The sequence below is a fragment of the Sinohyriopsis cumingii genome, chromosome 10, assembly GCF_028554795.1.
Source record: "Sinohyriopsis cumingii isolate HCF-2022 chromosome 10, ASM2855479v2, whole genome shotgun sequence".
NCBI classification, from domain to species: Eukaryota; Metazoa; Mollusca; class Bivalvia; order Unionida; family Unionidae; genus Sinohyriopsis; species Sinohyriopsis cumingii.
In genome coordinates this window covers 42,300,973-42,317,451 of record NC_142970.1, presented here as the reverse complement: position 1 = coordinate 42,317,451, position 16,479 = coordinate 42,300,973, and the positions used below count along the sequence as shown (strand labels likewise).

Sequence of the window (16,479 nt, the reverse complement as noted above, 5' to 3'; positions counted from 1 at the left end):
TAGTACCTCTAGCCGTGATATATCACTGAGAACACTGTTAGGACAGGTAACGCCGTAGGATTCTTTGCCAACAGAGTATCCTTTTCCTTTTTTTTGTTTTACCCTTTTTTCAACTTCCTTGTGGAATGCGTCGTAATCGGGGCCATCACCACGTAGTAATGTATTCTTGTATTCACTCGCTAAATAGACTATTCTTGTCCAATCCTTTAACGACTTTATATTTTTCTCGTAACCGCTATTGATATGCTCCTTATCTCGTATGCTCTTAGCAAAATTGTTGGCGGTAAAATCAATTAATTCTTCCCTGCTGCTGCTGAGGTCTCTAATTTGATCTATTGTCCTCTTCTTGAGTATATTACTGGGTATATTCCCCCTTTTCTCTTTTTCTTCCGGTGTTTCTTCCGGTATTTCTTCTTCTGGTTCTCTTGCGGTGGCGCCTGGTTCCTCTTCGTTGGCCATTGTAACATAAGGTTCTTGTGGTTCGGTTATAGCGAGTGGTGGTGGCCTCCGTGTTGTAGCAGCCGCTAGTGTTTCTAAAGACCTTTTTGTTTGTTCGGTTTGAGCCGCTATCTTTTCAAGCGCATCGAGGACGGGCACAGTTGCCGCCGTAACATCCTTAGTCACTTTAGTTACCGGGGCAAACAGTTGTTCGCTTCCAACAGTAAAATCGGTTTGTAGTTGCTGCCGCGTTTGAAGTTGTTCTCGGACCCTGTCTCGTAACGGTATGAACTTTTTAAGCGCCGCTAGCCGCTCTCTGGCTAGCCGAGTAGTAAGTGATTCGCCTACCATTATTGCAATTGCGAAGCAATTTCTAATTTCCCGCCGAGTGTACCATCGGGGGCTCCACGGAGTTTTCGTCTATAATCCTTCTAATGTTTTTGATCTTACTAGAAATCTCCCGGCGTCGTTCATAAACACGTCCGAGTTTTTTTCGTATTATTTCAACGGCAGTGAATAGTCCAATGAATGCATTTGCGTCATTGTGGTACAAGTTTTCATTAATCGTATGTTGTAATCGTTTTATAAAAAAGTACTCGCGGGCCAGGGTAAAACGCCCCCGTTTCGATTGTTCGTTAATAATCTCATAATCGGATAATATTTTTTCACTGTCGAGACCATCAGATAATTCAATTCCTTGATTTTTTAATTTTGAAATCTCGGCTAATATATTATTGATGTCTTTATATTCATTATTCTTATAAAACATCTTGTTTTTAAATAAAAAAATATGAACTCTGCGCAGTGTGTTAACATTCGTTTTCTTCCGGAATGGACAATTTATTGTCATGGCGACTTCGTCAGCGCCATAGGCACCGGTGACTTCGTCACTCGCTGATATTTACATATGAAAATCGAATTCTATGCCCGGTCTTTTTTGAGATTGCTGTTTGATATACTCGTTCTGCTACTTTTCGTATTGAGGCGATACAAATGTCAAAGTATCTACTGGCTTCATTCATCGACTGAAATATTTTTTCCTCGTGAGTTGTTGTATCAAATGACTTTACGGATTTTGCTTTCTTTGGGTATTTACCGGTTTGGCCTTTTTTGGTATTTTGATTCTGCGAGACAGCTTGCAAGTTTATAAGAGAATTATCAGTCTTATTATTATTAATATGATCAATCACAAGTCCATTTTCGATTAATCCGTTGAATACCTCAAATACCGCCCTATGAACATAGTACTTCTTCTTTCCGGCACCAAACATCAGATACCCCTGATTACTTACGGTACCAACCGGCTTCTTCAGTTTGCGGTTTCTAACAATGCCGTCGCGAGATGCCTTGTAATTGACGAGCACAGGATGCGGCTGAAATTCTTGGTCCATTTATATAATAATACTATTTGTCTAATTTATTATTTGGTTTAATTATGAATCTTTCAACGTAGTCTTGGGGGTTTTGATGACGAAGTCAGCGGTGGGGTCAATGACGGCGTTTTTAATTCGCTTGTCATAATAGCGTTTTAGTTCCCTGTATCGCTTTCCGCCACAATTGATACACAACTGCGATTTTCCTCTTACACCGACGTGGCAAACCAAGCACGGGAGGGGGCCAAGAGAACCATTACGAACGCTTTGTAAATGATACCCGCAGAATTCACCTCTACATGATTTATTGCACGGGGTTGTCGACCCAATCATCAACCATTTGCAGTGATTCATTATACTATATTCTTTCATTTAAATACTTGTTTTAATTATATGGATGAGTTCGAGAGATTAGCAGCAATTAAGCCCTGGAAAAATATTAAGTTCAATCTCGATAGAGTCCTCAAGGACGCACCAAAAGCGTTAATAAACGATAGAACCCTGTTGAGTAAAATACGCGATTGTATCAATGAATTCAAGCGTGATGGCGCATCTCATAGTTGGTCAACATTTCGAATTGATGGCGTTGTTGATGCTACCATGAACGACAACCGCGCAGCAATGATAATATCACAACTTGACTGCAGCAAGTATTTCTTCAGAGTAAAATTCATTGTCCGGGTGGAATCAGGTAATTGGATCATACGTGATAAATTTGAACCAGTTCTCAGCGACAAGAAAACAGTCATTGTTAGCCGCGACTCCAAGCCGGGGCTGTTAACCGGAATTGACAGACCATACTATGAACGAGCGTATCCTGAAACAGCAGTTGTTTATGGAATATACCCGTTAAATAAGAAACCTGATATCGGAAAACTAGCGCCGATGAAACAGTCAACGGGGATAAATTGTGTAGCAGAACGAGTAATAGAGCATTTTACAAATGCGTGTCGAGGAAACAAATTGACTGATTTACGACGTAGCAAAATCAACCAGTGGGAGGAGACAGTGCGCGAGCGAGGAGCACCCATCAGCGACATAGCGAGATTAGAAACGTCGTTGAGATTTCCAATAACCGTTACAACGATAACCGGTGAAGTATTATACGAATCAAAGTACAAATCAAATGGGGCCCCAATCAAAATTATTGATCATAACGAACACGCATGGACGCCCGCGATCACAGTGTTTCCACGGGATAGAACGGTAAAGTATATCCCGGGGGAATTTATACAATCCAGTTGTTTGGAATACTATCACGGTGGACTATGGAACACTGAATACAACCGCGACGCTATGATTTCCGTTGATATGGTTGCCTGTTATCCAGCGAGTTTTCTCGGGTATGGATCCGCCGCTGAGTATTTCAAACGATTTGGACACCCCAGACATGAAATGACTCGTGTTGCTATTAATGGACCACTGTCTGATTTTGATTTAACCGGATTCGCTCGCATAGTATCATTTGAGTTCGCCGCAGGACTTCATCGCTGTTGCTATATTTGGATCGGTAGACACATGGCTGAAAAGAAGTGGCTGCCAATAGCGTTGCTACGGTACATGATTGATTGTAGCATGCTTGTATCGTTGATTGTCAGTGACGCGATTATATCATACCGGGCGCAGACTGAAGTCTGGTTACCAGAACCGGAGCGTCTAGATAGCATAATTGACGAATCCAGAAAACACATCGATGCCGACGAGGAATATATCATCGAATGGTCCAGGAGGATATTCAACCAACGAAACCGCGAGGCAAAAGATCTCGGTAGAAGAATAATCGGTAAGTTCACACAAGGTGGAAAAAACTGCGACTACAAACGATATTGCTCACGGCTGATTATAGATGACGCAGAATATGATTTCGTAATCAAGGACGCAGTGGCGAAAAATAGATACGTGAACTGCGAAACAGCTTTCTTGTCCAATGGAACAAGGTTGGGTACAGTTGTTACCTACAGCGATGGAGACAGCCCAGCATACCCGCATTTGAGGGCGTCTATGCTGGGTTACGCCGCTATCAATTTATTCTCGATGATAAATAGATTCCCCGACACCGCGGTTAGAGTAGCCGTTGATTCGTTTTATGTTGACGTAAAGTACAAGGAAAACGTAGCCGGGTTTACTAGTCCGGACGAGAGTTGGGGTACATGGAGAATTAAAAATGAAATACGACGCGATTATTCCCCGTCAGCAGATGTCACCGTTGAAAACAATTACCTACGCGATGATAAATTGTCAGAATGGTCTAATGCACCACCGTGTTCTGATCCAATTTGTAGACACAAAACGGTTTATTTAAGCGGCTGTGGCGGGTCAGGAAAGACGACTCGGGCAATTGAATTATTTCGAACGCGGGCAAGTATAATCGTGCTTACACCGACCCATAGACTAGCGCGAGAGATAAAACAACGAAATGTTGACGCCGTTACTTATCACAGCTTTTTTCGATACAGCGGCGGTGAGTGGACTCCTGATCGAATGGGTGAAAAATTTATTCCTGAAGTTATCATCTGGGATGAAATATGTACTGTTTCGTTAGATGTTTTGCAAATGTTTCTTGATTGGTTGCTGCGCGCGAATACAGCGGTGATCATGTGTGGCGACCATGGCCAACCACCACCATTTGTCGGCGAGGGTCCACATAATTGGTTAAAGGGTTTTGTGGACTATTATGAAGAAACCGATACTGATTACCGAGCACTTGATGAACAACTGCGCGGGGTTAAGAAATTAATCAGATTACAGCCGGATAGAATTCAATGTGAAATAATCCGCGAGGTGATTCCGGAAACGCCGTTATATGAATTCTGGGAAACATGGAAACCAAACGATTTGATTGTAGCGAGTAGAAAGATAGTCAGAGACACACTTCAGCGGAAGTTGTTTGCGTTGCATAAGGAAAAGTTTCCAACGCGTCCAGTGCCGTTATGTTATAGACCCGCGGATACACGGCGGCAGAACATTGAAGTTGAAATCCCGGGCCCGACGGCGTCAGGGACAAAAAAACAAATTCTCGTGCTGAATGATATCGTGCTCGTTGATATCAGCGTCGTCGAGGACGCGCTACGTGCTGATAAATCCCCGTGGACGCTAGGATACGCAACAACAATACATTCCTCGCAGGGACTAACCATCACGGACACAATTGTTTGGATGGTTGATAATCGCATCGAATGGTCAAATCTAGTCTATCTTGCGGCGTCCCGAGTACGGAGGATAAATCAGCTTCGAAGAATTGTTATTGACGGAGTCAGTGACGAAGTCAGTGACGGAGTCACCATCGATGCAAGCGTCATTGATAGAAAACTCTCGGGTTACCGCCAACAGGATAAAAAAAAACAGCGGCGTTTTGATATTGATGCCGAATTAATAATTGCGTTACGACAACAACAGAATAATCACTGCGCGAGTTGCAATTGTATAATGCGCTGGCGTTATTCGGATAAAGACGCTCGCCAATTTACCGTGGACAGGATTGATAACAGTCTCGGTCATGTCAAAAACAATGTGAGGTTGACATGTCTTGAGTGCAATAGACGCAACGGCGCTAGTTAAGACCACGCGGGGGTAATTGAGTATCGTCAGGTATCACTTGTAGTTGCTCGCGTGTAAACCCCCGCTGTGGGGCAGTTGAATCCAGTCCATAGATCGGTGGTCTACCAGTTGATCGTGTTATCGTTGATATGTTATGTGTGGTAACACTCCAAATAGGATCAGTAGCTCTTTTTTTTACCGCCTTCAAGCTCTCCTGGTTCATACAGATATCTAACAGTGACATCGCCGAGAATCGGCTTGGAAACGCTATTTATTTTTGATCTTCCGGGTATATACTCGTATTTAATCGCGTCGCTGGGCTTCATGTTGATTGCTCGGGTAATCTCGTTATTTAACGCTGCAATTACGCCTGGCAACCTTTTGACCCATTCACGAGATCGTTTTTCTTGGATGAATTCCTTCGCGTATTGATACCCAAATAACCGTTCAGCAACAGTCCGATTGAATCGTTCAACAATTGCCTGATCACGATGTAGCGCAGTATGACCTCGTCGTATCGCGACGCTATGATGTTTCAGCGTTGATAGAATAGCGCCGCGAAATTCACTACCGGGATCAACTTGTAATAGATTTGGCCAGCGCAGAGGACCTCTTCGATAAATTCTTTCAAACGCAGCGGCTACTTCAGTTGCTGACTTTGTTTTTAACGGCTCCGCTTGTTTGTATCGACTCGCAACATCAACTACGGTTAGCGCGTATTTGTAACCGTTGTCATGCGGCAAAAATAGTATATCAGCCTGATGAACTTCATTAGGTACGCTGACATCAAAGCGCGAGAAGTTGATTTGTTTAGGCGGTGGTAGATAGATTTGCCATATAGCCTGTTTGGATAACCAGTTAGCCGCAGTGGCCCTTGTTACTTTTGCAGCGCTTGCAAGCTTACCAATTGCGGCCTTCCCCTTCCAGTATCCTCTCGGAGAATAATAGATGGATTCCATGTTGTTATTATAAACGCTAGCGTTTTCAATTATCAGCGCGAGAAGCTCCGCCTCCAATCATTAATTTACCTTTCATAGCCGATTTTACCAACCATGAGGCCAATTTTTCTTTGACGGATTTATCAGGAATAGCATTTAACGCGTGAATTAATTTTACGTCCGCGATATGACGCTGTTGCAGATCGCTACTTTTGTAAGCAACATCATGAACATGACACGCCTTATCGATAGCGTTTATTGGATACTCACCGGGCCGGGGTTGATTTTGATCATCGAGTCTGATATCTAATCGTGTTCCGGGGCCACAGTAGCTATATCCTGGGAGGTGCTTTTCTCCTGGATACTTTGCCCACGGGGGTCCGGGGAGTTTTGATAACTTGGCTGCAATATCACCTCCTCGCTTTTTTTTAAAACATCCCCGGGTCTAATAGAAATAAATCTAAATTTCTTTGTACCGCATTGTACACACTTGCCAGTAAGCGCCGATCTGTTATTTTTTGTTGTAGCGGTTGTCATATCATTTGTGCCAGTACGCACTCTACACTTTACACAATATAGATCCATAATTTATGTATAGAGACATGAATATAATTGACTTTTCAGCGACTAAAACAAGAGAACCAGTTAAGCATGTTGCAGCGTTACCAAACTCGATCCGGATGATTATCATCGGACCATCTGGATCCGGCAAGACGCAATTGTTACTCAATTTAATAATGAGATGGATGAAATGGGATAAGTTGTATTTAATCGCCCCTAGCTTAGATGATCAACGATGCTACGAGGTGTTGAAAGATTTCAACGAGAATGCATCAGCGATCGCTAAAAAAAATGTCATCGAGTTTATTACGGATATCAATGATGCACCGGGTATCGATGATATTGATGGCGACGTTAACAATTTAGTCGTGTACGATGATGTTATGTTAGACAATCAAAAAAACCCAGCTAGGATATTTTCTAGAGGCAGGCATAAAAACACCGACGTGATATATGTCACTCAACGATACTCTCAGATTCCAAAAGTAATCAGAGACAACTGTAATATTCTTGCTGTATTCAACGGCGTTGATACACACACGCTACGAAATATTTGGCAGACATGGTGCGGCGGTGACATGGACTTTAATGTTTTTCGAAACTTTTTTAGTCATGCTCAGTCGACCCCACATGGATTTGTAACGATAAATTTACATGATCCTCGGACACGATATCGTATCGGACTTGACCAAATATTCGGTTAAATTGTAAATAGCCCCATAGCAGCAGGGGCGGCGATGACATCGACGCGGTCGTCGCGTTTGCTTACCGGACGCTGACGACGCTAGGATCGGCGCGCAGAAGGCATTAATTAAACCAAATGACGTTCCGAACAATTGTCAATTTGCCCCCCTCGACGATGACAACGATGACGTCGTCGTTTTTTTTTTTTACCAGGCGCTGACGACACCGGATCCGCTGAGTGCAGAAAGTACTAATTAAGCCAAATGACGATTGGACAAAATGTCGGATTCGCCCCCCCCCTGCTGCTGCCTCTTTGACTGAAAGAAGTAACTGATTTCTGGAAAATAAAACTAGTTCAATATAACATATCAAGACTAAACTTTGAATGCTCCTTCAAGAGATAACTTGGAGCGATAACTTACGAACCTGTATTCAACTGGTCAAAGGTTTTATTAGTTTTCACTGAAAGAAGACAAATGAATTCCGTACAATACATTTAGTTGTTTCCCATTCCTAGACAAACATAAACGTTATGCATGCCTTACACTTGGCTAAGAAAGAAACATATCGATTTGAGAGTCAAAGAGTGATGGGACAAAGTGAATGTGATAGCAAAACATGGTTTCTATACAAAAATCCAGTACTTGACTACGCATATTCACCAAGTTTTACATTACTTGCATTTTGACTTTGTAGTCGTCAGGTCAAATTTCAAAATCATATTCACCGAAAACTAAAGTTTTTTTTTTGCGTATCAGTTTTAGTTATGAGGCTCGTAAAAATTGCATGTAAGAGGCCTGCTGCATTTGGTGTATAAGTGTAAAAAATGAATGGTGTTATGATTAAGAAGAACTGGTTATGTAAAATAGCTTTTGTGCTTGAATAAGGTTCGTGATCGAAATATGTGTGGATGGTTTATACATAGGGTGGTAAACATTCTGTATATTATGGGCATAGAAGTCAAAGGTCAAGTTTAATATTTATGCACGCTAACTTGCGTTCGAAAACAGCATACACAGACCACTAATTAAAACCCCATGGTCAAGTGATCCAAAAATTAACCATGCCATACACATGATCCAAGACAAGAGATAAAATCAGCACTTGAGTAGTAACCTGATCCAACTTAATACATACAATTAGCACTTAGAATGTACCCTGATCCAAGGTAAGGCCTTCAATTAGCACTTATATATTACCCTGATCCAAGATAAAGCATTCAATTAGCACTTAATATCATGATCCAAAATCAGACAATCAATGAGCACTTACATGGTACACTTAAACAAGACGAGACACTCGGTTACCACTTAAATAGTATACTGATACAAGACAAGACATTCAATTAGCAACAGAATGTACCATGATCCAAGATAAGCCATGTAACTTGCACTTTGATAATACCCTGGTACAAGATCAGACATTAAATGAGCACTTATTACCATGATCCAAGATATGACATTCAGTGTGCACTTAGTATCATGTTCCATGATAATATATTATATTACATTTAGATGGTGCCGCGATCCATGATAAGACATACAAATAACACTTAGATAGTACACTGATCCAAGACAAGACATGCAATTAGCCCTTAGTACCCTTATCCAAGATAATACATTCAATTAACACTTAGATAGTACCTTGATGCAAGATAAGACATTCAATTAGCACTTAGTTAGTACCCTGATCCAATACAACACGTTCAGTGAGTACTTAGATTGTACCCTGATCCAAAATAAGACGTACAATTGGCACTTTGCTAATTTCCTGGTCCAAGATAAGACATTCAATGAGCAGTTAGTACCCTGATCCTAGATATGACATTCCGTGTCAAATTAGATAGTACCCTGACCCAAGACCAGACATTCAAATAGCACTTATTGCCCTGATCCAAGATAAGACATTCAATTAGTACTTCGTGTCCTGATCCAAGACATTCGATTAGCACTTAGTTAGTACCATAATCCAAAATAAGACATACAACTGGCACTTTGATAATGCCCTGGTCCAAGATAAGACATTCAATAAGCACTCAGTACCCTGATCCAAGATATGATATATGTAATTATACAGTATCCCGACCCATGATTAAGTATTAAATTAGCACTTGGATAGTGCCGTGATCCATAAGACATAAAATTAACACTCAGATAGTACCCTGATCCAAGATAAGACATTCAATTTGAATTATTGCCCTGATCCAAGATAAGACATTCAATTAGTACTTAGTTAGTACTCTGATCCAATATAAGACATTCAATTAGCACTTAGTACCCCGATCCAAGTAAGGACATTCAGTTAGGACGTAGATAGTACCCTGATCGAAGATAAGACATTCAATTATTATCACTAATGTTTCAAGATAGGACATTCAATGAGCACTTAGATAGTACCCTGATCCAAGATAAGGCGTTCAATGAGCACTTTGATAGTATGCTGATCCAAGATAAGGTGTTCAATAAGCACTTTGATAGTACCCTGATCCAAGACCGGACATTCGGTAAGCACTTTCATAGTATGCTGATCCAAGATAAGACATTCAATTAGCACTGAGATAGTACCCTGATCAAAAATAAGACATTAAATTAGCACTTAGATTGTACGCTGATCCAATATGAGACATTTGCCCTGCACTTAGGTTGACACGTTTGCTAAGCGCAGCTATAAAGTCATGCATAAGCTATAAATCTACTGTCTTCAAAGTATTACCACGGTCATTTGTTTGATGTCTAAAGACTGCCGCGGGCTAGTGTTAATCTCTTACGCAAGGTGACATGACCGGCCAGAGACCCGTAATATTTAATCGGCAGAGGTTATTGATCGTGCCAACTGGACAAATGTTTGCCGTATCACACCTACATGTGAATGGGCGTGCTTTTATCCGTCCCCACGTGGACAGAAAGCAAGAAGGACGTTTTCTGCTAAATTTGATTGGAACGGGTCACAGCGACATCCAGTCAGAACTGAGATAGAGGGTGTGCTTGCAATTTAGATCCGAATTATAACTTTCATAACTCGTAAGCAGATGGTTTCTCATTGGTGATTGTTGAGCAAATAGGGTTACTCCGAGAAAACCACTCGTAATTTGTTGGTAAAACTTATAAGCAGACACTAAGGAGGACAAAGCTTCGAAAGGAAGCTTTATAAGGGACAGAGAACTTCCGGTTCTGTTGCGTCCCAAGTCTCCAAGAGGGGAGACGGAAGTGAGACTAGCCGAACAATAGGAGGCGACAGAAGTCTTGTCGGTGGAGAGAAGATGGATAGATGGTGGAGGAGGAGGAAAAGGGGTTTGGAGGAGAAAAGTGGAGGAGGAGGAGTATAGAGAAGTCGAGGAGAAGAAGGAATTGGGAGAAATATGGGAGAAGAATGCCACAGAGGAGTATAATACAAGGACAGATAGAAATCGATCTCACACTGCTATCAACTGATGCAATAGGTTATTAAAGGGTCGAGCGGAAGGAGTGTAATTGGAAATTTGCATCATTACCTAATGAATTGTTATTAAATTGTTTTTCATCGAATTTCAAACTTGTTGTATATTTAGCTATCTAACCGTCACCAGTGCTGACTGGAGCCTCGGAGATTTACATCTTTCACTAATTTAACTTCCATCCAAACTTTAATTAAACATCCCGAGCACCCAAAAAAACCATAACAACAAAACCCTCATATCGATAGTACACTGATACAATATACGACATTCAATTAGCACATAGATAGTACCCTAATCCAAGATAAGAAATTGAATTACCACTTAGACAGTACCCTGATCCAAGATAAGACATTCAGCTATCACTTGGATAGAATCCAAGATATCACATTTAATTAACACTTACACGGAAACCTGATCCATGATGTGACATTCAACTAGCACTTAAGACTGTATCCTGACCAATGATATGACGTTCAATTATCACTTAGAGTACCCTGATCCAAAACAAGAAATTTAATTATCACTTAAACTGTACCCTGAACCAAGAAAAGACATTCAATTAACATTTAGTATTACCTTTGACCAAATATATGACATCGAATTAGCACTTAGATTGTACCCTGATCCAATATATAACATTCAATCAGTACTTGGATAGAACCCTGACCTATCAATTAGCACAAAATACCCTGATCCAAGTTAAGACATAAAAATGGCATTTAGTAACATGATCCAAGATAAGAAATACAATTAGCACTTGAGTAGTACCCTGATCCAAGATCATAAATTCAATTAATACTCAGATATTACCTGATCCAACATAACATATTCAATTCGCACTTGAGTAGTACCTTGGTCAAAGATATGTAATACATATTTAGATAGTATACTGATCCAAAGGAAGACATACGATTAGCACTTAGAGAGTATCCTGATCCATGATATGACATTCAATTAGCACTTATACAGTACCCTGATCCAAGATCCGACATCCAATTAGTACTAAGATAGTACCCTGATCAAAGATAGAACATTCAATTAGCATTTAGATAGTGCCCTGATCCAAGATAAGATATTCAGCTAGCACTTAGATATTAACCTGATCCAAGATAAAACATTCCATTAGCACTTAGTACCCTGAGCCAAGATAAGACATTAAGTAATCACTTAGATAGTACCATGATCCAAGATAAGACATTCCATTAGTACATAGATAGTGCCCAGATCAAAGAAGAGATATTCAATTAGCACTTAGATAGTACCCTGATTAAAGATATCACATTAAATTAGCACTTACTTAGTGCCCAAGATATCCACGATAAGACATTCAGTTAGCACTAAGATAGTACCCTAATCCGAGACAGGAAATTCATTTAGCAGTTAGATAGTACCCTGATCCAAGAAAAGACATTCAGTTAGCACTTAGGTAGTACCTTATCCAGGATAGGACATTCACTTAGCACTTAACAAGTATCATGATCCAAGACATGACATTCAATTAACACTTAGATAGTGCCCTAATCCAAGATAAGACTTTCATTTATGACCAAAGTATGTGACTGATCAAATACATGACATTCAATTAGCCCTTAGATAGTACCCTGATACAAGATAAGACACTCAGTTAGCACTTAGATAGTAACCTGATCCACGATATGAGATTGAAATATCACTAAGGTAGGTCCCCGAGGCAAGTAATAACATTCAATTAGCTCTTATATAATACCCTGATCGAAGATAAGCCATTCAGTTAACACTTACATATTACCCAGATCCAAGATAAGACATTCAATTAGTACTTAGATAGCACCCTGATCCAAGATATAAAATTAAATTAGAACTTAGATAGTACGCTGATCCAAGATAGGACATTCAATTAGCACTTAGACAGTATCCTAATCCAGGATAAGACATTCAATAACCATTTAGATAGTACCCTAATCGAAGATAAGACATTCAATTAGCGCTTAGTGCCCTAATCCAAGATAGCACATTCAGTTAGCACTTAGACAGTCCCAAAATCCAAGATAAATCTTTCAATTATCACTAAAATATCTCCTTGATCCAGGACATGGCATTCAATTTGATCATAGTAACCTGATCCAAGATAGGACTTTCAAATAGCACATAGATAGTACCCTGATGCAAGACGTCCAGTTAGCACTTATTTGGTACCAAGATCCAAGATAATTCATTCAATTAGCACTTAGTACCCTGATCAAAGATAAGACATTCAATTAGCACGTAGAGACTACCCTGATCCAAGATAACATGTTCGATTATCACTATGGTATGTCGCCGATCCAAAAAAAGACATTCAGTTAGCACTTAGTACCCGGATCCAGTAGAGGACATTCAATTAGCACGTAGTACCCTTATCCAAGGTAAGACTTTCAATTATCATTAAGGTATGTCCCTGATCCAAGACATGACATTCATTTAGCACTTAGTATTTCCGGGATCCAAAATAAGACAATCAATTAGCACTTATTTAGCACCCTGATCCACCATATGACATTGATTATCACTAAGGTAGGTCCCCAGATCCAAGACATAACATTCAATTAGCTCTTAAATAGTACCCTAATTAAAGATAAGATATTCGATTATCGCTTACATAGTACCCCAATTAAAGATAAAGCATTATATTAACACTTAGCACACTGATCCAAGATAAGACATTCAATGACCACTTAGATAGTACCCTGAATCAAAATATGACCTTCACTTAGAACTTAGACAGTACCCTGATCCAAGATATGATAGTAGATTAATACTTAGATACAGTAGTACCTTGATCCAAAAAATGACATTCAATTAGTACTTAGATATATCCCTGATCCAAGATAAGACAATTCAATTAGCACTTAGATAGTTCCTTGATCCAAGATATCACTTTGAAATATCACTTAGATTGCACCCTGATCAAAGATAAGACATTCAATGAGCACTTCGATAGTACCCTTATCAATAAATATGCACAAAATATCCTGATTAAAATTAAGACATACAAATGGCACTCAGTAACCTGATCCATGATTAAACCTACAGTTATCACTTGAGTAGTACTATGATCCAAGATAAGACATTCAATTCACACTTGAGTAGTACTCTGATCCAAGATAAGACATTCAATTCACACTTGAGTAGAACCCTAATCCAAGATAAAACTGTCTAAAATCACTAAGTTGTGTCGATGGTCCAAAAGATGACAATCACTTAGCTCTTAGATAGTACAATGATAAAAGATGACATTCACTTAGCACTTAGATAGTACCTTGATATAAGACAAGACTTTCAATTAGCACTTAGTATCCTGATAAACCATATGTCATTGATTAGCACTAAGGTAGGTCCCATATCCAAGACATGACATTCAATTAGCTCTTAATAGTACCCTAATTAAAGATGAGATATTGATTTAGCTTTTACGTAGTACCACATTCTAAGATAAGACATTACATTAGTCCAATACAGTACCCTAATTAAAGATATGATATTCGATTATCACTATATGATAATACATTAAATTAGCACTTAGATAGTACTCTGATCCAAGATAGAATATTCATTTAGCACTTAGGTAGTGCCCTGATAGAAGATAAGGCATTATATTAGCAGTTAGACAGTACCCTGATCCACGATAAGACATTCAGTTAGCACTTAGATAGTACTCTGATCCAAGACAGAATATTCAATTAGCACTTTGATAGTACCATCGTCTGAGACAAGACTTTCAATCATCACTAAGGTATGTCCCCAATGCAAGACATGACATTCAATTAGCACTTTGATAGCACACTGAGCCACAATAAGACATTCAATTGGCACCTATACATCACCCTGATACATGGGAGTAGCATACTAATTGGGCTGGACATAAGGAAATAATTGTTTCATTGTCCAGGTGAGCACACAGTGTACAATAGTTAATACCCTGCATCACTATTTACTTCCAATTGCCGATTCATAGGTATTGAGTACAATATTTCTATACACATAATATGAATGTAGTTTCAAATAATGTTCAGTTTTGTTGCTGCAACACAATACAAATGATGAAATCAAACAGGAACACACATCTGCAAACAAAAGAATTCAAGCCGGCACAAGAATGAAATGAATCCCACAACAAGGGCAGTGTCACAGAAGCAAGTCACAGTGGTGTGGAGAAACATGATGTAATGAACATAGAACAGGGGCAATGCCATGTAAGCAATTGAAAGTGGTCTGGGGTAGTATAATGGAATGTACCTCACAACCACTGTAGCATCACCGATGCAAGTCACAGTGATCAAGAGTAGTATAATGCAATGAACCTCACAACAACTGTAGTGTCACAGAAGCAAGTCACAATGGTCTAGAGTGGCATAATGGAATGAAAAACAACAAGAACTGTAATGTCACAGAAGCAAGGCACAGTGATCTAGAGTAGTATAATGGAATATCTGTAATGTCACAGAGGCAAGTCACAGTGATCTAAAGTAGTATAATGGAACAACAACTGTAATGTCACAGAAGCAAGTCACAGTGATCTAGAGTGGCATAATTGAATGAACAACACAACAACTGCAATGTCACATAAGCAAGTCACAGTGAGCTAGAGTAGTATAATGGAATGAACCTCGCAACAATGGAATGAACCACGCAACAACTGCAATGCCACAGAAACAAGTAACAGTGATCTAGAGTAGTATAATGGAATGAACCTCACAACCACTGTAGTATCACAGGCGCAAGTCACAGTGATCTACAGTATCATAATGGAATGAACCTCACAACAACTGTAGCATCAACGACGCAAGTTAGTGATCTAGAGTAGTATAATGGAATGAACCTCACAACAACTATAGTGTCACAGAAGCAAGTCACAGTGGTCTAGAGTGGCATGATGGAATGAAAAACAACAACAACTGTAATGTCACAGAAGCAAGTCACAGTGATCTAGATTAGTATAATGGAACAACAACTGTAATGTCACAGAAGCAAGTCACAGTGATCTAGAGTAGCATATTGGAACGAACAACACAACAACTGTAGCGTCACAGAAGCAAGTCACAGTGAGCTAGAGTAGTATAATGGAATGAACCTCGCAACAATGGAATGAACCATGCAACAACTGCAATGTCACAGCAGCAAGTCACAGTAATCTAGAGTAGTATAAGGTAATGAACCTCACAACAACAGTAGTGTCACAGATGCAAGTCACTGTGATCTAGACTAGTGTAATGGAATGAACCTCACAACAACTGTAGTGTCACAGAAGCAAGTCACAGTGGTGTAAAGTAGTATAATGTAATAAACTTCACAAGGTTAGTGTCATAGAAGCAAGTTACAATGTTCTAGAGTAGTATAATGGAATGAACCTCGCAACAACTGTAGTGTCACAGAAGCAAGTCACAGTGGTGTAAAGTAGTATAATGTAATAAACTTCACAAGGTTAGTGTCATAGAAGCAAGTTACAATGGTCTAGAGTAGTATAATGGAATGAACCTCACAGCAACTGTAGTGT

The 16,479-nt window shown here is 39.8% G+C and overlaps 1 protein-coding gene across 4 annotated transcripts in view; it reads left to right on the top strand.

Annotated features, from left to right (window-relative positions):
* The window catches only part of LOC149789932 (uncharacterized), a 475,016-nt gene that overhangs the window by 207,715 nt on the left and 250,822 nt on the right, over nt 1-16,479 (top strand). The gene's annotated exons all lie outside the window — the stretch shown is intronic.